At 44.7% G+C, this 22,452-nt stretch overlaps 1 long non-coding RNA gene across 1 annotated transcript; it reads right to left on the reverse strand.

Moving 5' to 3' along the window:
- Positions 1 to 3,161: 3,161 nt before the first annotated feature.
- Positions 3,162 to 10,477, reverse strand: LOC121635628. Its single transcript, XR_006009488.1, has 3 exons — positions 10,304 to 10,477; positions 5,198 to 5,202; positions 3,162 to 3,171 (listed from the first exon to the last, which is right to left on the reverse strand). It is a non-coding gene; the product is annotated as an uncharacterized LOC121635628 (long non-coding RNA).
- Positions 10,478 to 22,452: the final 11,975 nt, after the last annotated feature.

Raw genomic sequence — 22,452 nt, forward strand, 5'->3', positions numbered from 1 at the left:
ACCATGGTCCTCAGCCGGAAAAGGGTGGAGTGCTCTCTCCGGGTCTGCGATGGGGTCCTGCCCCAAGTGGAGGAGTTTACATATCTCGGGGTCTTGTTCACGAGTGAGGGAAGGATGGAGCGAGAGATCGACAGGCGTCCGCAGTGATGCGGGCTCTGCATCGGTCTGTCGTGGTGAAGAGAGAGCTGAGGCGAAAGGCAAAGCTCCTCGATTTACCCGGTCGATCTACGTTCCTACCCTCACCTATGGTCATGAACTGTGGGTAATGACCGAAAGAACGAGATCTCGAATACAAGCGGCCGAAATGAGTTACCTCCGCAGGGTGGCCGGGCTCTCCCTTAGAGATAGGGTGAGAAGCTCGGTGATCCGGGAATGGGGCTCAGAGTAGAGCCGCTTCTCCTCCACATCGAGAGGAGCCAGATGAGGTGGCTCGGGCATCTGGTTAGGATGCCTCCTGGACGCCTCCCTGGTGAGGTGTTCCGGGCACGTCCCACCGGAAGGAGGCCCCGGGGTAGACCCAGGACACGCTGGACAGACTACATCTCTCGGCTGGCCTGGGAACGCCTCGGGATCCCTTCGGATGAGCTGGTGAATGTGGCCGGGGAGAGGGAAGTCTGGGTTTCCCTGCTTAGGCAGCTGCCCCCGCGGCCCGACTCCGTATAAGCGGAAGAGAATGGATGGATGGATGGATGGAGGCAGGTACACCCTGGACAGGTCACCAGTCCATCACAGGCCCAACACAGAAAGAGACAAACAATCATTCACACTCACCCTCATTCCTAGCGAGAATTTAGAGACCAATTAACCTAACATGCATGTCTTTGGACGGTGGGAGGAAGCCAGAGTACCAGAAGAGAACCCACGTGTACACGTGAGAACACGCAAACTCCACACAGAAAGGCCACTTCCCTTCAGGTTCAAACCTATATTTTTGAGTCCTTCTTTTTTTATTTAGTCTAGTGTTTAATGTTTCCTTTGCTTTGTGTTTGAGATGCTGTAACAGTGAAATTTCCCCACCGTGGGATCAATAAAGGATCTTATTTTATATTTTTAGTTGTGTTTGTGGTTTTTAAGCTAAGGCTGCACCACGTTGCCAAAATGAGCACACTTAGCTTACAAAGAAACAACATGCGCCAGAAGCTCAACAAAAAAACCTGCCCCGGATATAAAGGCGCTCTACTCCGCCCCGCAATTACTGCTATATTCGCTACAACTTGCGCCTATATGTGAGTCGGACGGTTGTCTCCGCGAAGTCCATTAATTCATGATAATGGCCACCTCGTCGGGCATCATCCCTTACCTTACATATATATATATGTATATGTATATATATATATATATATATATATGTATGTATGTTAATGCCAGTCATACCACTCACAGTCAGTCATGCAACTCACAGCCAGTCACTCCATTCCATCCTCACGTCCCTGATCCTCCACCACCTGTTCCTGATCCGCTCATCAGCATTAAGCCAACCTGTCACAACCTGTCTTCCTTTGTTTCTCCAGCCCTCATATACTCCAGCACCACAGTCGCTCCCTGTTGGACCTTAATCTACACTCCTGTTGGACTCACGTCTCCTCCACTCCTGGCTTCCTCAACACCCTGTTACCTCTTCCAGTATCGGTACCAGTATGAATCATTATTCTGTCTGTGTATAAAAGTGTTGGTAACGTGATCCTGTCTCCTTGGAGTCCATGTGTAAGAGAAAGTCCGCCCCAAAGCAGAATGAATTACGTAAGGAGAAAGGATTCCCCCCTGCAGGTCCGGCGTTTTCTAACGAGGCAGAAATCGCCCAACGTGAGAACTCCCCCCAACTGGTCTCCGTTCCGGGTTCCAGGGTTTCCAGGGTTCCAGGTTGTTGATCCAGAGAGGTCCAGCGAGGTCCAGCTCCCAGACTCCCGTCCCCAGTGTCCGTCTCCAGCTCCCAGGCTCACACCCCCAGTGTCACCTCCAGTTCCCCTGTCCTGGCCTGCAGCCTCCTGTTCCTCCACCTCGGTCCTGCCTGGCTCCACAGTGTCCCACGCCACAGCAACAGTCAGTCCCGGCTCTACAGCATCCGACGTCACAGCCAAGGTCAGCACCAGTCCTGCAGCCTTCTACGCCTGCTTTCCCATCCTGCCCGGCTCTACAGCGTCCAACACCACAAGCCCCGGTCCTGTTCCTGTCCTGCAGCCTCCTGTGCCTGCTCCCTGGTCTTCACCAGCTCTCCCACATCTGACGCCAATGCCCGGCTTGTTCCTGCTCGGTCTCGGACGGTCTGCTCCACATGCTGCTCCAGTTCTACCTCCGACGCCAGCGCAACGGTCCTGCCCGGTGCTTACAAATCCGAGGTCAGCTCCAGGGTCCATGCAACCTCTAGAGGTTCTCGTCTCCGAGGAGTTTGGATGGTTTCGGCGCTCCTCTCCGACAAGTGGCTTCAGTCCCCGAGGGGGGTCTTCAAACGAGATGCTCCTCTCCAGCCAATGGTTCTTCCCAGTTTGTTTGCTCCTGTATCTGAGGTCGACAGTTTCGGCGCTCCTCTTCAACCAGTGTTTTCGGTCTCCGCGGGGGTCTCCAAGCGGGATGCTCCTCTTCAGCCTCTGGTTTCTTCCTGTTCCCCTCTCCTGTCTGTGCGACCTCCCCGGTCGCCTGACAGGGACTCAGCTTCTGTCTGTGTGAACCCCCCGGTCAGCCGCCAGAACTATTAACGTTTGTCTCCCAGTGCCCCTGTCAGCGCTCCTACCAGAGATCCAGCCCCTGTCAGCGCTCCTACCAGAGATCCAGCCCCTGTCAGCTTGCCTACCAGAGATCCAGCCCCTGTCAGCATCAGGGAATCGGTCTACTCAGCTCGTGCAGCTTTCAGGCCGTCCGCCTGAGCTCCAGCCCGAGCATCCGTCTGGCAACCCGCCTGAGCTCCAGCCCGAGCATCCGTCTGGCAACCCGCCTGAGCTCCAGCCCGAGCTTCCGTCTGGCCGCCCGCCTGAGCTCTAGCCTGAGCATCCGTCTGGCCGCCCGCCTGAAGCTCCAGCCCGACTCAGCCGCCGGAGACCCAGCCAGCTCAGCCGCCAGAGGTAGTAGAGTGTTGTAAATTATTAAATGGACTTTAAAAAACGTTCATCAATACCGACATGACAAATAATTTTATTCTATGGCGACATAAACATAGAAACAGGTCTTGATTACACCCTAATTTCACTCAGGCTCCATATCAGGCACTGTTGAAACTGTGGCAACAGCTTCCTTTGTACATTGGAGTGGATGGTATGTTGTTCAATCTTTGGCATTCCCACATGGAATAATAATAAATAGAAATAGAAATGATAGAAATTAAAGCCTAGTCGGTAACAAGTAACCAGGAATTATAATGATTGTTCACAGTGCTGTGAACTGTTCATAGCTATTATTCCTTGCTGGCTAAGTTACGTTGAACGTCTGCAATTTATCTGTGCCAAGCCGTCATAACATGGTGGACAACTTAATCTGCCAAAGGGGAAAATCAGCATTTTCATTCTGATTTTCCAGTGGGTAGGTCTTTTTGCACAGTTTTCTCAATAGTAAATTTAATGGTGGAGTCTAGAAAAGTTGTTTCATCAGTACAGCGCAGGAATACTTCTAATATTCTATTTCCTTACACAGCTGCTGGTACTGAATCACCACAAGGTGGCAGAGTACATGAAGTAAAATGGACTAGACTTTGGCAGGCTACACATACTGAAGTCCTTATTCCATGTGGGAATGCCAAAAATTGTACATTGGAGTGGATGGTATATTGTTCAAAGGAAGCTGTTGCCACAGTTTCAACAGTGCCTGATATGGAGCCTAAGTGAAATTAGGGTGTAATCAAGACCTGTTTCTGTGTTTATCTCTATGGAATAAGACTTTTCGTCATTTGAGTATTGATGAACGTTTAAAAAGCCCATTTAATAATTTACAACACTAGAATAAAACTCTTGTCAATACTTAAATTACCTGGCTTTCCCATAGGAATCCTGGTAATAACCAAAAACACAGTGGCTTTATTCATAAACACTCTGACACAGTAATGACAGATTCAAAATGTAGTGTGCAACAGCTATAGTTACTGGTAATAACGAAAATTTTGATTTCAACATAAACAATGCTTTGAACCAACTTAACCATAACTTTTTAACTGAACAGAAAAAGCACCAGTTGAGATAATAATGATGAAATTCTATCCCCTGATGACAGGCTGGAGGATGTCTATCATGTCAGAGAGTTGCTGTCACTGCATTTTGGGCAGTTGGGTGAGGCCATCACCCAAGGCTACTGCAAAAAAGCTGGATGCCACTGCCAGCAATGGTTAAGGGGATGATGGTGTCAAATATTTTGTTCTCTTTGATGTGTCAAATTGCCCTTTCCCATGTATCCTTAACATGCAATGTCCTGAGTGAACAGCACTATATGTGATAGCTCTGAGTTTTTACTGAGAAAAGGTGGTTTGTAAACTTTGAAGGGCAACAGGTCATCTGTTTTAAAATACACCATAATGACCATATCTTTTTCTAGAAGCAGGATAATGCCAGATCTTTGTCACTAATAGAGCCAGAATGCAATGAAGAAACACGAGTGATCGCACGATGTGGAGACACGTTCCTTTCAGGGCAGAGTGGGATTTGTACTGTGAAAACATCTCACTCTGTAAAGATGAAGGCATCTGACATTTCATCTCTGTACAGTCACAAATTACTTGGGTCTTTCCAAACACATTTGGTATTGAGGCTTTAATCACATCAGGACACATCCATATCCCAACTGCGCCAAGTAAAGTGCACAAAAAATTGAACCAGGTTTTGATGATCCTGCTTATGGTGGACTGATGAATTTTGAAAACGGTCACTGAGGTCTTTCTCCTTCAGACTGAGAGACAGGTGCATCAGAACAGGAGCAGTTCAAACAACTATTGGAAGACATTGGTTCTGGTGAAGTGGAGCAGGAATAGTGGTAAATTACAACAAAGGAGAATTTTGACTTTATTAAATTGAAAAAGAGTGTTTTCAAGAACTACTTGGCAGAAAGCTGTTTTAAAATTTTAACAAATAACTTGATGTATAAACTATTCCTACTGGTTGATGTTGTGGATTCATGACCTTGTCAGGAGCTGCTGTTGCACTGGAGGCAGATGATGTGTACCAGCATGCACAAGCCTTTTTCGTTGGGGGTTCAGTGTGATGTCAAAATGTAAGTAGATGACGGTAACTGGCAAACCTTAAAAGTGAAAATCCTATTGAGCACCATGATTTTGCGCACTGTGCCTAAAGCTGCTGGTTCTGCTTTCACATCATAATCATGGCACTGAAGCAGCACTTCAGCATCCATGTCCTCTTGTACACCTCTATCTTTTGGCCATTTTGTCCTTTCACAAACACTTGGTCTGCCCCTTGGTTTTCAGTTGTCTATGTCAGATCCTTATGATGTTCATCCCCTGTAACGTGTGTTTCCCCGTTCCTGAGTTTTTAGGAGAATAAATACTTTTGTCTGCACCAATTCTGCCTCCTGCCTGATCCGCCTGAGTTTGGGTCCTCACCCCCACCCACACACAACAGAAGGATCTGACCAACCATGGACCCAGCAGACAATAATCAGGACCCAGTGGTCCTCCTTTTTGTCTGAGGACATCTTGGCAGCTGCATAAGGTAGTCAAAAACCTTTATTGACACTCTTGCAGAAAACACTGGCCCTGGGAGAGATTGTGTGTGGCTGTAGACTTTATCAAACTGCCTTGTACGAAACCTATACTTCTGTCTTCTCTGGGTGTTGCTGAGTTGCTGGAAGAGGCTTGGGTGGAGCACAGCACTGCTAGGACAGAGATTGAGCCCCTGTCTTCACAGCCCACGTCTCCAGTGTCACCGCCGGCTCCAAGGTCCACTCTCCCGGTGTTGCCACAAGCTCCCAGTTCTGCTCCAGTGCCTCAGCGCCCCACGATGGCTCCCAGGTCCTGCCCGTCTCTGCAGCGTCTGACGCCAGCGGCCAAGTCCTGTTCAGCTCTTCAGCAGTCCGACACCGGCACTCAGGTCCATTTTGCTTGTCCCTGAGGGGGTCCCTGGTCGAGACGCCTCTCTTCTGGTTACTGTTCCTGAGGGGGTTCTATGGTCAAGATGCTCCTCACCAGCCTCTGGTTTCTGGCTCCGAGGGGGTCTCAGGTCGATACGCTCCTCACCAGCCTCTGGTTTCCGGCTCAGAGGGGGTCTCAGGTCGAGACGCTCCTCACCAGCCTCTGGTTTCCGGCTCCGAGGGGGTCTCAGGTCGAGACGCTCCTCACCAGCCTCTGGTTCCCGGTTCCAAGAAGATCGCTCTTCTGCCGCCACCTGTGGCCCACGCCACCGAGGAGATCACTTCCCTGCCTCCACACCGTCAGGGAGATCGCTCCTCCTCTGGCACCTGGGCTCGCCATAATATGGATGTTACAGAGTCCCCTAGGGACTAAGCTTCTGTCTGTGCGACTGTCCTAGCCGTCGACCAGATGACATATAAATGTTTGTTTGTCTTCCAGTGATTCAGTCTGTGCTCCTGCTTAAAGACCAGCTCCAGTCTGCAAGCCTCCCTGAGTTCCAACCCCAGTCAGCGCGCCTCCCAGAGATCCGGCTCCACGCAGTGCACCTCCCAGCTCCAGTCTGCACGTCCTCCAGAAATCCGGCTCCAGTCAATGCAGCTCTCTGGCTGTCTGCCAGGGGGCCAGTCTACTCGTCCTTCGGGTCATCCTCCAGGGAGCCTACTCCAGTTCTCTCGGCCTACAGATGACCCTGCCCCCATCTTCTCGGCTTCCCTGGTCGACCGCCTGAATCAAATTTGCTGTCTGCACGGCCTCTGCCTAAACTTTTTTGCCTGGATTATTCTGCTTTGGTCTGGTCCCTCCTCCGTACCCCCAGCCCGTCCACCCACCGGCTTTTGGACTATCTACACAAACTAAAGGAGCTTTAAAATTATGTATTTATTTTAAGCTGTTAATGTATTTTATATATTTTTATTGTATTCCTTATATTACGTTATTATTGTGGTGTTCTGACTTAGATTAAAGGAATATCCCCCCCTCTTTAGTACTAAATAGTATTATCAAGCACCATCCTTAGAATCGGTACCAAGTTTGACATTTTAATATCGTGACAACCCTACTCTGCACAAACTGTTTTAAAATATTACACTGTTAATGTCTTTTGTGTGTGTGTATATATGTATATGTGTATATACACTGCTCACAAAAATTAAAGGAACACTTTTTTTATTGGGCCTGGCATGAAATCAGTTAAACCTGTCTGATAATTTTCTGGTTGGTTAAGCAGCTGAGGGCATCGTAATCACTTTCAGCTGTATTGGTGTTCATGGAATTAACAACAGGTGCACCACAGTGGCAACAATCAGAAAACCCTCAAAACAGGACTGGTTTTACATGTGGAGGTCATTTCAAGTTTCTCCCTCTTGATCTTTTTTGGCTGATTTTTCACTCGTGCTGGTTTTGGCTTGAGTAATCATCTCTACTGGCAGTATGAGGCGATTCCTTAACCCTACAGAAGTTGCACAGGTTGTCCAACTTCTCCAGGATGGCACATCCACAAGTGCTGCAGCAAGAAGGTTTAATGTGTCTCCCAGCACAATCTCCAGAACATGGAGGAGATTTCAGGAGACTGGTGGTTATTCTCGGAGAGCTGGACAGGGCCGTAGAAGGTCCTCAAGCCATCAGCAAGACTGATACCTGCTCCTTTGTGCAAGGCGGAACAGGCTGAGCACTGCTCGTGCCCTACAGAATGACCTCCAGAGGGCCACTGGTGTGAATGTCTCTACCCAAACAATCAGGAACAGACTTCATGAAGGTGGCCTGAGGGCCCGACGTCCTGTAGTGGGCCCTGTGCTCACTGCCCAGCACCGTGGAGCTCGACTGGCATTTGCTGAAGAACACCAGAATTGTACTTTTCACAGACGAGAGCAGGTTCACCCTGAGCACCTGTGATAGACGTGAAAGAGTCTGGAGAAGACAAGGAGAACGTTATGCTGCCTGCAACGTCGTTCAACATGACAGGTTTGGTGGTGGGTCAGTGATATTGGGGAGGCATATCCATGGATGGACGCACAGACCTCTACTGCCTAGGAAATGGTTCTCTGACTGCCATAAGGTATCGAGATAAAATCCTTCAACCCATTGTCAGACCCTACGCTGGTGCAGTAGGTCCTGGTTTCCTCCTAATGCACGACAATGCCCGGCCTCATGTGGCAAGAGTATGCAGGCAGTACCTGGAGGATGAAGGAATTGAAACAATTGAATGGCCTTCACGATCCCCTGACTTAAACCCAATAGAACATGTGTGGGACATTATGTTTCGATCCATTAGGCGCCGCCAAGTTGCTCCTCAGACTGTACAACAGCTCAGGGATGCCCTCACACAGATCTGGGAGGAAATGCCACAAGACACCATCCGTCGTCTCATTAGGAGCATGCCGCGACGTTGTCAAGCATGCATACAAGCTCGTGGGGGCCACACAAGATACTGAAAAGCATTTTGAGTTGCAGAAATGAAGTTTTTGAAAAAATGGACTAGCCTGCCACATCTTCATTTCACTCTGATTTTAGGGTGTCTACACAATTGAGCCCTCTGTAGGCTGAAAACTTTTATTTCCATTAAAAGACTTGGCATCCTTTTGTTCCTAAGACATTGCCCTGTCGTTATTTGTATAGATATCCAACTTCATATTGAGATCTGATGTATCTAATGTGTTTCTTAAAGTGCTCCTTTAATTTTTTGTGAGCAGTGTATATTCATTCTGTTTTGTTTGGATTGTTTTTTTTTTTGTCCCCCATTCTATATGGTCTATGTTTACCAGCCCGTGTTCCAGGTTCAGGAAAGGGAGGCTGGGGTTCACACGGCCCATGCAGCAGCCCAGCGTTGGTCAACGGTGTGGCGACGGGCGTTGGTTGGACGCCTCCGCTGCGTACACCAGGAAGGCGAATAGGCGTCGGGTTCCTGTCCCTGGATATCAGGTGGGACAGAAGGTTTGGCTCTCCACCAAGGACCTCCCCTACGGATAGAAAACCAGAAACTGGCTCCCCACTCCATCGGTCCCTTCTCCTGTAGTGGGGATCGTCAACAGTGGGCTAGTATTTTGGTCAATGTTTATACTGCAGCTGCTATCATTACTTCCATGATCTGTTACAGCCTGTCAGTGTGATTTCAAGATGATTTACGTTTATGTGGTCAATATAACGGTTTTAGTCAACAAGTGTTGACTACCATGCCAGCTCATTGTCACATGGGAGTCAGAAAAACACATCTTAACTCCATTTACTTATTTCCATTATTGCCAGATTGCTGAGTTAAACTTGGGTCAACCATGCCTAAAACCACCTTTCAATCCACTGGGCCACCATTACCTGGTAAATCTTGTATAGGTTTAGGGAAATACATTGATTCAACTTTCTGCCATACCATCTTCCTGGTTTTGTTATTGGCTACCATCTCGCCAGGTTCTGGTGCCGTTTTATTCTTCATACAGATCAATCAGCAATGTTTGATCCGCTGATGAGAATGCTTCTTTCATTCTGCCTCTACTGTCCCCTCATTTAAACTTTTCCCTTCATCATTCATTTGGACTTGTTCGACATCCCAGGTGTGTGCACTGAGTTTATGAAAGTCTGTCTTGAGTCAGTCTGGATGAAATAAGGCTGAACTGTGCTCCTAGAACGACATGATGCTTCAATAGAAGATGGTGCTGGTTTGACTTTTTCAGGCGTCTCTCGAGCGACTTTCCTGAAATACCCCCATGAACAGGAATCAGAAACCTGACAGACATACTGTAAACAACTCAATTATTTGTACAACTTGGCTTCCACCAACAGTGTGTGAATGTGTGTGCATGAATAACGGACAACAATGTAAAGCGCTTTGGGTGCCTTGATAAAGCGCTAAATGAATCTAATCTATTAATAATTCTGTGACTAACAAAGTACATATTTATATACAGTATGATTTAATTCAAACACAAATATGTTGCAACCATCACCTCACAGTTGATACAGAACAGCTGCAGAACAGTTTCTCTTCAGAGGGAGGGTCGTCTTTCTATGACTAAAATCCATAACTTTACTAAACATTTACAAAGAAGTGGCTGCAAATCCCCCCACCGTTTGCCAAAAGTTTACAGATAGGCACAACATCATTTTATTTTACTTCACAGGTCTTCTTAGTGATACCTTTGTTGATGAAGTTTTAATCCAGCAACACATTACAGTTTTTCCACAACATTTGGTATAATTTTTTTTCTTTAATTGTCTGAATGAATGAAAGCTGCACCGTCCTCCTGGCCCATTTACGGTTTTTCTCCAGTGTGAATGCGTTGGTGCTTTTTTAAAGCACCAGATTCAGTAAAAGCTGCACCACACTGGTCACACCTGTAAGGTTTCTCTCCAGTGTGAATACGATTGTGACTTTGTAAATGACTTGATTGACTGAAAGCTGCCCCACACTGGTCACACTTGTATGGTTTTTCTCCCATGTGAATGCGTTGGTGACTTTTTAAAGCACCAGATGTAGTGAAAGCTGCTCCACACTGGTCACACCTGTAAGGTTTCTCTCCAGTGTGAATACGATTGTGACTTTGTAAATGACTTGATTGACTGAAAGCTGCCCCACACTGGTCACACTTGTATGGTTTTTCTCCCGTGTGAATGCGTTGGTGACTTTTTAAAGCACCAAGATGTAGTGAAAGCTGCTCCACACTGGTCACACCTGTAAGGTTTCTCCTCCAGTGTGAATGCGTTGGTGACTTTTTGAAGCACCAGATGTAGTGAAAGCTGCTCCACACTGGTCACACTTGTATGGTTTCTCTCCAGTGTGAATGCGATGGTGACTTTTTAAAGCACCAGATGTAGTGACAGCTGCCCCACCACTGGTCACACTTGTATGGTTTTCTCCAGTTGTGAATGCGTTGGTGTTTTTTTAAAACACCTGAATGACTAAAAGCTGCCCCACACTGGTCACACTTGTATGGTTTCTCTTCCCGTGGAATGCGTGGTGACTTTTTAAAGCATCAGATGTAGTGAAAGCTACTCCACACTGGTCACACTTGTATGGTTTTTCTCCCGTGTGAAATGCGTTGGTGACTTTTTAAAGCACCAGATGTAGTGAAAGCTGCTCCTCACTGGTCACACTTGTATGGTTTTCTCCCGTGTGAATGCGTTGGTGACTTTTTTAAAGCACCAGATGTAGTGAAAGCTGCCCACACCTGGTCACACTGTATGGTTTCTCTCCAGTGTGAATGCGTTGGTGTTTTTTTAAATCACCTGAATGACTAAAAGCTGCCCACACTGGTCACACTGTATGGTTTCTCTCCAGTGTGAATGCGATGGTGACTTTTAAAGCACAGATGTAGTGACAGCTGCCCCACACTGGTCACACTTGTACGGTTTTTCTCCAGTGTGAATACGATTGTGAACTTTTTAAATTATTAGACTGAGTGAAAGCTGCTCCACACTGGTCCCAGGTGTATGGTTTCTTTCCAGTGTGACTCCTCCAACATCTCTCTTGGTCGTGATGCACCAGTGAGACTTTTCTTACAGCCTCGACCACCTTGATGTTTAGGTCTCCTTTGGCCTCCATGTTTCTGTAATAAGCAGAAAGAAAACATTTACATTTTACCCAAACTTTAAGTATTATGGGCAAGTATTATTCAATCTCAAACATCCTGGTAGGTACCACAAACTGATTCTTATTTACAGCTGGGATCACTGCAGACACAGCAGCAGGAGGTTATGTAATTCCTTGTCTGTGGAATTCTACTAATAAGTAGAGAAATGTGGGGGTATTTATTTTTAGATTTCAGATCAAACTTTTTTTTTTTTTAAACTCAAATATTGTACTGTTTTCTCCTCCCAACTGTCCTCAGACTCAGGACGTCCTCTAAAATACAGATTTAATGTGAAGCAGTCTCAAAATTGATGCTGAACATACAGATACTTGGAAGTATGTGTGTATCTACTTGGAAGGGATGTCCTGATTATAATCCTACAAAAAAAAAATCTAGTTAAGAAATAATATAGCTTCAAGATTTTTACAGTTGTTATTTATTAATTAATTTCACCCACTTTACAGTTTGTAAAAAATACATGAACACCTCTTAAATTTATTCATTTTTTCATCAATTTCTTTCTTCTTGTGCCAAAATCATAAATGATATAGAAGTGTTACGGCCCTGCTTGTCAGCCTGTGTTCGTTCATGTAAATGTAAGTGTGTGGTTGCTTGCAGGTGATTGGCCAGTCTATCGTGAGCTGCTGCTCCTCTCCTCTCATCCCAGGATTGGACGACTGTGGCTCCGCTCTTCCTAAGCCACCGCCCTCCTGAGACGTATCCACTATAGAAGGACTGGATCTACCTTCCGTCAGCGCGGTTGTGTGAGAATACAACACAGCCTGCCACAGGATTAGTTGAGAATTAACAGCACCTGCGAGTGCTTCGTTTGTTTGAAACATTGTTACCCTGGTGGGTTTGTGAGCAATGCTTGTTTGTTTTCCCATTTAGGTTGTTGTACTGTTTTGAGTGCGGTTTGCCTCCAGTAAGAGTTTGTTCCCCTTTTGTTTGGTTGATTGTTGAATTAGTGGTTACAGCTAAGCTTCCTTTTTACTCACCTGAGTGTCCAGGACATTTTAAGTTGTTTTGGGTTTATTTACAATCTGGTCGGAGTTTGGTTTTATTTCATTGTTTCGTTGAAAGTGATTATAGTGCCTTTTCCTTTTGTTTGGTATTCTTATTTTTGGCACTCTACCCTTGGTTTGTATGTTTCTTTTGTTATTATTGTAAATAAATATATATACCACTGCTCACAAAAATTAAAGGAGCACTTTAAAGAAACCATTAGATACATCAGATCTCAATATGAAGTTGGATATCTATACAAATAACGACAGGGCAATGTCTTAGGAACAAAGGATGCCAAGTCTTTTAATGGAAATAAAGTTTTCAGCCTACAGAGGGCTCAATTGTGTAGACACCCTAAAATCAGAGTGAAATGAAGATGTGGCAGGCTAGTCCATTTTTCAAAAACTTCATTTCTGCAACTCAAAAATGCTTTTCAGTATCTTGTGTGGCCCCCACGAGCTTGTATGCATGCTTGACAACGTCGCGGCATGCTCCTAATGAGACGACGGATGGTGTCTTGTGGCATTTCCTCCCAGATCTGTGTGAGGGCATCCCTGAGCTGTTGTACAGTCGAGGAGCAACTTGGCGGCGCCTAATGGATCGAAACATAATGTCCTCCACACATGTTCTATTGGGTTTAAGTCAGGGGATCGTGAAGGCCATTCAATTGTTTCAATTCCTTTCATCCTCCAGGTACTGCCTGCATACTCTTGCCACATGAGGCCGGGCATTGTCGTGCATTAGGAGGAAACCAGGACCTACTGCACCAGCGTAGGGTCTGACAATGGGTTGAAGGATTTCATCTCGATACCTATGGCAGTCCAGAGAACCATTTCCTAGGCAGTAGAGGTCTGTGCGTCCCTCCATGGATATGCCTCCCCAGACTATCACTGACCCACCACCAAACCTGTCATGTTGAACGACGTTGCAGGCAGCATAACGTTCTCCCTTGTCTTCTCCAGACTCTTTCACGTCTATCACAGGTGCTCAGGGTGAACCTGCTCTCGTCTGGTGAAAAGTACAGGGCGCCAGTGGCGACTTGCCAATTCTGGTGTTCTTCGGCAAATGCCAGTCGAGCTCCACGGTGCTGGGCAGTGAGCACAGGGCCCACTACAGGACGTCGGGCCCTCAGGCCACCTTCATGAAGTCTGTTCCTGATTGTTTGGGTAGAGACATTCACACCACTGTGGCCTTCTGGAGGTCATTCTGTAGGGCACGAGCAGTGCTCAGCCTGTTCGCCTACTTGCCCAAAGGAGCAGGTATCAGTCTTCGCTGATGGCTTGAGGGACCTTCTACGGCCCTGTCCAGCTCTCCTGAGATATAACACCAGTCTCCTGAAATCTCATCCATGTTCTGGAGATTGTGCTGGGAGACACATTAACCCTTCTTGCTGCAGCACGTGTGGATGTGCCATCCTGGAGAAGTTGGACAACCTGTGCAACTTCTGTAGGGTTAAGGAATCGCCTCATACTGCCAGTAGAGATGATTACTCAAGCCAAAACCAGCACGAGTGAAAAATCAGCCAAAAAGATCAGAGGGAGAAACTTGAAATGGACCTCCACATGTAAAACCGTCCTGTTTTGAGGGTTTTCTGATTGTTGCCACTGTGGTGCACCTGTTGTTAATTCCCTGAACACCAATAAAGCTGAAAGGATTAACGATGCCCCTCAGCTGCTTAACCAACCAGAAAAATTATCAGACAGGTTTAACTGATTTCATGCCAGGCCCAATAAAAAAAAAGTGTTCCTTTAATTTTGTTGAGCAGTGTATATAAATTGTTTGACGTTGACATCCGATACCTTTTGTTATTCCCCCTCTCACCCCTAGACGAGTGAGTGGTCGTAACAAGAAGCAAAATAAAGTAAGAAATAGGGGTTTGCAATATCGTATCGTTCACAACAATACCAATTAGGGCAAGGTGATATGGCCAAAGATATATAATATATATCACGATATAAATTTTGAAAATTGCAATAACGATAAAACTACCAATATAATTGACGCTAGACAAAATACTTAAAAAAACTGCACTTTATGGGTGCAAATTCAAAATAGGAACAATTTCCTATCAACTGGACAGGCAGGCATAACCATGTATACTGTCCACAAAATTGCAAAAACCCTTGAGTAAACATAAAAAATAACATGTGGCTGAATACTGTGCATGGAGGTAGAAGCTGTCTACATTTCTTCAAGTTTTAAGAGTTCTTTTTAGAAACACTAACATGTTCACAGTTGTGGGGTGTAAGGGATGACGTTTGACAAGTTACTGTGTTTCCACCTGTGCTGAACAACCTTTCAGATGAAGAGCTGGTAGCTGGAATGCATAGGTACTTTCCTGGCTAATCTGCTGATGTGGGGAAAGTTTTACTGTGTGTCTTTTCCACCACATAAGTGGATGACAGGCACTGTCTATTGGTGGGCTATTCAGATAGCTGCTCAGCTCAGATAAAAACCTTTCTGCATTTACATCTGTCTTGGTACTACTGACTAGCTCCCTTCAAAAAAGCTTCCAAGCTCTTCTTTGACGTTTTGGCAGCGCCCCGACTCATCCGATCACCTGATGATGAGGAGGGGTTTCTAAAACACCTGGAGCTGCGCTACCCTGGTCTGACACAAGATGCCCCAGTTCACTAAGAGCTTGGACTTTGCTGGCTTCACTCTCACTGAGAGATTCTGTGCGAAAGAGTGGTTACCTTCCCTTCCACTGATCTGTAAGGTCAAATATAACAGTTTTCACGTAGAGTAAAAGCCCCAATAAGTTATGAATCATCTTGTTTTATTCTATGAAGTCTAGAAGTGGCTGCAGCACAAAGCTGGAGAAAAGCAGCAACACATGAGGCAACGTCTGCTGCAGCAGAAGAAGAGACCTGATCTGCTCTGGATGGACTTCTCAATAGCTGTTTTAAACCTTATAGTAAATAGTGTAGATTGTCATGACAACAACTATTCACATGCTTCTTCACACACGTGGTTGATACGACTGCGGTCCTGGCAAGAATATTTATGTCTGTTTTCCCTCCGTAAACTCTGGCTGGAGTTCCTCTGTGAGCTGCTGCAGGAAACCGCTTTGAGCTGTGTTTCAGTGAACTTCTTGATGATGTGGATGTGAAAACTTCCACATCATCTGATACCACAACGACGGGGAAAATGAAACAGAACAATGCAAAATCCTGTGTGTTCAAAAATAACCAGATGTGGCCAAAACAGGTAGAAATATTCATATTTACTCTGTGCTTTATGTTTCAAAAAGCAAAATAGTTTGAATTAAAATTCATGTAGTTTTAGGAAGAGTCAGGTACCAGCCAGGCTTTATGGTTATGGTTATGGTTTATTTGACAAAGTTATCGAATATGTAAATTTTTAAAACTTAAAATGACCGTGTTGCCGTTTTAATGTTAGAAACATCTAATGTAGGAACAAAAATAAAGATTCAACACAAAGACTATTCATCACTACAGATTCCAACTCATTTCTGTGACGGCGAGTGAAAAGCCTGTGTTGAGGCCCCGTCATGCTGTTGTATGGTAGATTCTCTGATGTTTAAATGAAGTTTGTTGGCTTCACACACACACATCAAACGGCGCATCGTTGCTGTTTGTGGATCTGAAATATCTCCACTCATCGCTGCGTGTCAGACTGATCGCTGAGCAGTGGATGAACCAGCGCTGCTGGCGCCTTTTTACATCTACTATTATTTCTTCTCAGACACTTAGAATCATATCGTATGCCCGTTCCCGACTTATTTATTTATTTGTTTCACCGGGAACCGGGAGTGATGCGGCCCCAGAAGTCGCTCAAAAACGCGAGTCTCATGCCAGTGCGTGAGAGTTGCAGACGGCATTTTTTCACTGCGTTATCAGCTGATTGATGGCAGTGACGTCTTCTGGGTGGCTCAGCAAGCCGAATGCAAGTTGTGTAAATTCTTAATGTCATGAATTTACATAAGAACAGGTAGATGAGGTGTTACAACCCCCCGGATAACACGGTCCACACGAGATTTTCGTAGGCTGTTAGTTCTCAGCATTGAAGACGATGGATAGGGGGGGGGGGCAGGTTACCATGGTTTCCAAAAATGCGCCCTACCAATCAAATAGTTTCTGTAGGGTTACAAATTGTATCGACGTGCTTCTTATTGGTTATCTTGCCTCCACATCTAAACTTAAAGCCTTGTTTTTTTAACTGCTCATTTAGGGCCGCGTAACCCATTATGCCCATTGGATAATCCGGCCTTGCCTGCCAGGAAGGTGAAGAGGGAAAAACAGTCGCGGCTTCACTGAGAACAACCAGATATTTTTTCCTTCTCCGGTTACCGCGACAGGACGTCTCGTCCATCACAAGAACGTGCACAGCTTGAACGAGCTTGAATCATCATCATTGTAGTAATTTAGGAGTTGTATTACAGCTTAAAATGGATCCAATATTCTTTGTAGGTTTTATTAACATCAACACGTTATCTGAGACCTGAACTTCAAGAATATTTAAAGTGACTCCGCTGAATGAAACGCTTTCATCAGGACATTTAAAAAGTTAAAAAGAAAACTTTTTCTCACAAATTCAGTCATTCAAGGAAAATAATGGAGACTGAAAATGTGACAATAACTTCACAGCTGAGTGTAGTTGTCACATGATGTTAAATTATTTAGTTATTATCAGACGTATCATATCCCACGCTGTAATGGGCAGGTTACCAGTTATGAGAGATGAAAGTAGGGCTGGGTGACTAAACAAATTTTTATCTCAATTACGTCTGGGTTTTCAACGATCATAAAATTAAATTATTTCCTCCTTAATTTACTCTTGTGTTGTTTTCAGCTATAAATCGAGGCGCCGCTGGCATCGCAGCGCTCTGCTGCAGACTCCTCCCCCGCCTTTGGTTTAATTCAACGCCAGTTGCAAACACTCTCAAGTTACGGGCTGACACCAATTTTAGAGGGGCGTGTCTCTCCTGCTCGGTATGATGAGTGTGGTGAGGGTGTTAGTGAAGGACGTGGCTTACAGTCCAATGTTTCGCCATCGCTACGGACCTGTGTCAAGCTGCACCATAGAGCCGACGAAATGTCTCCAGACTCATTTTTCCCAGATCACCACCGGTGCTGCTGGTCTGAGACAGAAACTATAGCTGCTGGTACCTGGAGGAAAGAAACTGGTCTGGATTACCACAGGACAACGCTTTCACATGTCAAACTGGCTCCCACCACCAGATTACAAACGCAAGATGCACCAAACTTTCCCTTCAGTTCAGAATCCGTAGAGATGATACACACCAACCAGGGAGAAGAGGAACATACAAACCAGGGAATTAGCGTGTAATCATGCCTGTACACTGAAATGTAATCACACAAAGGAAGTGACAACTGAGACAAGACACGGGGAATTTCCAATAATCATTTACCTAGACCTGGGCGCCTTGCTGGACTGGCTTTTGGCCGGTTTTGGGGACTTAATCATGAGCTGCATCGAGGTGGTGAGAAAATACGGAAATGAATACAACATGTGTAAAATAAGATAAGATTATCTGAACCTGCTTATAGTAGAACATACAATAGAATTAAAGTTAATGTCAGTGTTACTGAGATGGTTCTTTCTGAAGCAGCTGCAGGTGATTGATTGTAAAACTGAAGAACTTCAGCCTCATCTGGAACGTGATGATGACCTGCTGCTGCTGCTGGGTCTGAAACTGAGGACCATGTGGTTCATGATGTTCATCTTTGCCAACACTGATGTTACATGTTAAAATGCTGCTGAAAGGTTCAGTATATATGACTGTTATGCAATAGGCCCGTTGCTAGGATACACCAACAAGCAGGAATCATGTTCAGTATTGTACTCCTGTCTGACTGTGAACTTATCTCCTCTGGATCTTATAAGATGCAGGCTGGACAGCTTTCTGATCCATCCATCCATTTCTATACCGCTTAGTCCAGTTCAGGGTTGAGGGGAAGCTGGAGCCTCCCAGCAACTAGCAGGTTGAGAGGCAGGTACCCTGGACAGGTCACCAGTCCACCACAGTCCACTTTCTGATTCATGATGTCCCTTTATTGTTAATTCACTGAATGAAGTAATTTCAGTAATAATTATAAAACAGCCCTTTCCCCTTTTTTCCAGGTCGGATACAGTACGTTTTATATATCTTCCATGTTTCCCTTGTTCACGTTTCTGCGTGGGTTGAGGCGCAGTTAAAAAAGTACCAGAAAAGTGTGATCATGTGACGTCACATTTTCTACCAGTATTGTTGTGAACGGTGTGATATTACACACCCCTACTGGTTCCTTTACTTTGCTTCTATATCATTTATGATGTTGGCACCAGAAGAGAGAAACTAAAAGACCTATAAAAGGTGTTCATGTGATTTTTACACATTTATAGAGTGGTGAAAGTAATTAATGCATAATAATGGTGATAATTGTAAAATCTATATTATTTCTTTAAAACAGATTTCTTGGTAGGATTATAACAGAGACAAGTGTGTCACATGAGCATTTTCCTTCTTGGAGGGAATCTAGTAACAAAATACTTAAACAAAAGTGGTTAAAGACGTAAAACATAACTTACAGATTATCTCAGAGACGTCGCCCCTAACAACGTTTAATCCTGCATCCATCCTGCATCCTACCTGTACTGTGAGATCTCTCCAGCCAGTAAAAGACGGTCTTATCTGGACTCTTGTCTTACATCTCGCTCTGTCCCTTTCTCTCTTAAGGAGAAGAAGGAGATAATTTGTATGTTCAGCCTCATATCTGAGAGTAAAAACAGGTCTGAGATGAAGAAGAACACATTTCCACACAAGCAGAGACTTTCTGAGTTTCAGTAGAGCTGGATCCTCCTGACTACGCTCTATTTCACCACAGAAACAGAAAAATAACAGCATGCAGGTCACTTCACTTGTTGTTTGAGGCTTGTTGTTCCCTCACTGAGGTTTGCTTGAGTCTGGACCAACTTTTAAACTATTGGTTTCTAATAAGTGAGAAGAGCTGCTGAAACATTAAAACAATCATAGTGTCGCCTAAACTCTCATTTCCTCCAACATCAGCTTCATCATCATTTAACAAAGTTCTAATGCATGAACGTCATGACATTGATGACACAGATACTGGAAAGAAGTGACGTCCAATAACACACTGGAGAAGTTTAGAACCGAACTACCATCCAGATCACCTGGAAGGACTTTTACTCTCTTTGGCTCCGTTTACTTGATATGAAATATAACAGTATTTAATACATTTAGTCCATGTTTCCACTGCAAATAAGAAGCTGTTTCTGGATGTTTCTGATCCAAAACGTGGCCTCCATAAAGGGAAAATACGATCTGAATGTCTTTGCATTGATAGCAGAAAGTTCCATCCCATCATACTGTAAATACAGTCGGTCATATTGTCTCTCTTTGAAGCCCAATCTCTGTTCAAACATCAGCTTTTTATTTACACGCAGGCTGGATCATGTTTCATTACTCTAGTAAATATCATCCCGTTTTCCCTCCAAGAAAGTTGCTCTGACATCATTTCTGTCCCTTCTCCAGGTGATATTTAGCAGAAACGTCACGTCATCTTTTCTGACTCTTGTACATGTGCAGAGGTTTGGACTTTCTTTACTAAAGTGAAGCAGGGATGAGTTTCCATGTTGTCCACATAAAAACATGCATGTTAGCTTCACTGATGTCTCTGAACTCTCCATTGGAGTGAGTGAGAGCTTGTTTGTCTCTGTGTTGGTCCTGTGATGGACTGGTGACCTGTCCAGGGTGGAAACTGCCTCTCAGCTGGTAGCAGCAGGGATGGCCTCCACCCCCCCACCACCCTGTGTTGGACTAAGCAGGGACAGCAAATGAATGAATGGATGGAAGTGAAGCAGAGACACGTGCTGTGGTCGATGTTTATGGCTGGATTTTTACTTTATCAAAACCAGGATCCCCTTTCTAGAAAGACCAGTGTGTTAAAACTGGAATTGTTTTATTTTACACACAGATCATGTTTCATTTCTCTAGTAAATATGAGGACGTTTCTTCTTTATTTACTAAAGTTTTATGGGGAAACAGATTCTGGCTGAAGGGAAAATACAGTCGACCAGAATCTGAATCCACAAACAAGTTTAGTAGAGAAAAATTAAATCTCCTCATATTTACTAGAATAACCACAGATGAGCTGACATGTGTGTAAACATGAGAAATAAATAAAAACACTTACGTTTAAACTGAAACTCTGTATTATAGTTTAGGGGATACTATATCTGGCAAAGGGGAAAATACTACCAGAAAAAATCTACTATTGAAATCCCGTGTAAAGGACAGAAACCTGTAAATCTTTACTAGAATAATGAAACATGATCTGAAATATGAAACAAACCTGAAGTTGATGTTAGAAAATACTCTGTGTGTTAAAGAAAAGGACTAAACATTTAGTCCAATATAGAAAAAGCTTATTTATTAGAAAAAAGAGGTTTTGACTAAAGTAAAAAAGTAAATAAAAAGTTACGTAGAGCTAATTTAAAATGGTGGAGTTGAACTAAAACTATTAAATAACGTGTAAAGTTCTGCTTTTCTGCATGTTATCATATCAAGTAAACTAACTGAGATTAACAATCATTACAGGTCATCTTGACAGAAGTGTGGTTGTGAACTTCTTCCAGCAGGTTACTGGACTGTTACAGTAAGATTGTCTCAGTGTTTCAGGAGGATACGAGGAACTAAAAACCTCACTGAGGGAACAACATTCAAACAAGGACTGAAGTCACCTACATGTTGTTATTTTCTGGTGTGGATCCAACTGAATGAGTTCATGTTCCTTCGTCCAGGAGAAACATTTCCTATCAGGAGTAACCAGACCCGTCGGCATGGGCGGGCATTGGGGGGCCGTGCCCGCCCATGGACTCAGCTATGCCCGCCCTGGACTAAAAGCAGTTTTTCGTTATTTTATTTGGGTCTGGGTTTTGTTTTTTTAATCGGAGTATCCATCTTCCTTTCAAACTATCTATCTTGATGTGTCAATCCTACAATCCAACCAATGAACAAAGGCAACATGTTAGCCAATTACAAACGGAGGGGGGCGGCTCATTAGGTCAAACGATTACGCTCACCGGTCCGGCTGCTGAGATTAGCTGCTTTTTGCCGTCATCGGCATGAGCATATTTCCAAAAACTACAAGACGGACAGGCGTGAGCGAGCAGGAAGCAGTGCCATAGAGCTCCACTTCTAATGGAAACATAAGGACCGTTGTCAGCAGTAACACTGGAGTAAACAGTCATGCTAGGAGGGTTAGCTACAGCAGCTAGGGAGCTCGGTGCTTATGTTGTTGTTGACAACGTTACTCACGTTTATTCCATCATGCAGATGAGTCATACGGCTTGGTGCTGCTCCTTGTGCTCCCTAGCTGCTGTAGCTACCTTGCCCAGCTTGAATGTTTGATCCAGTGTTCAGATTTTGCTTATTTTTAAAAGAGAAGTGAAGCTGTATGGTGCTGCTCTCTGTATGACCCAGACCCTGTTGCTGTTCTTGAGTTTTGAGTTAATTAAATGGACTCAGCACTTCACTATGGTATTTTGTTTGTTTTATTTATATATATATATATATATATATATATATATATGTGTGTGTGTGTGTGTGTGTGTGTATTTATATTTTAGGATGAACTTTCCTTTTTCTAGTGGGAGAAAATGATTTGTTAATACTGTAGGAGTAGCCGCAGAGCCACTGTTCATCCTAAGTCATATAAAATGTAGGTTGAAAAAGTATGCACCCCTGAATAAGTGTGATGCCCCCCCTCGGACGCTCGGAATTATGAGACAACGTGAACGTTTTGTGTAAAAGTAACGTGATATATTATCTCCGTTCCTCTG

This window comes from Melanotaenia boesemani, chromosome 24, assembly GCF_017639745.1.
Source record: "Melanotaenia boesemani isolate fMelBoe1 chromosome 24, fMelBoe1.pri, whole genome shotgun sequence".
In the NCBI taxonomy this organism is placed as follows: domain Eukaryota; kingdom Metazoa; phylum Chordata; class Actinopteri; order Atheriniformes; family Melanotaeniidae; genus Melanotaenia; species Melanotaenia boesemani.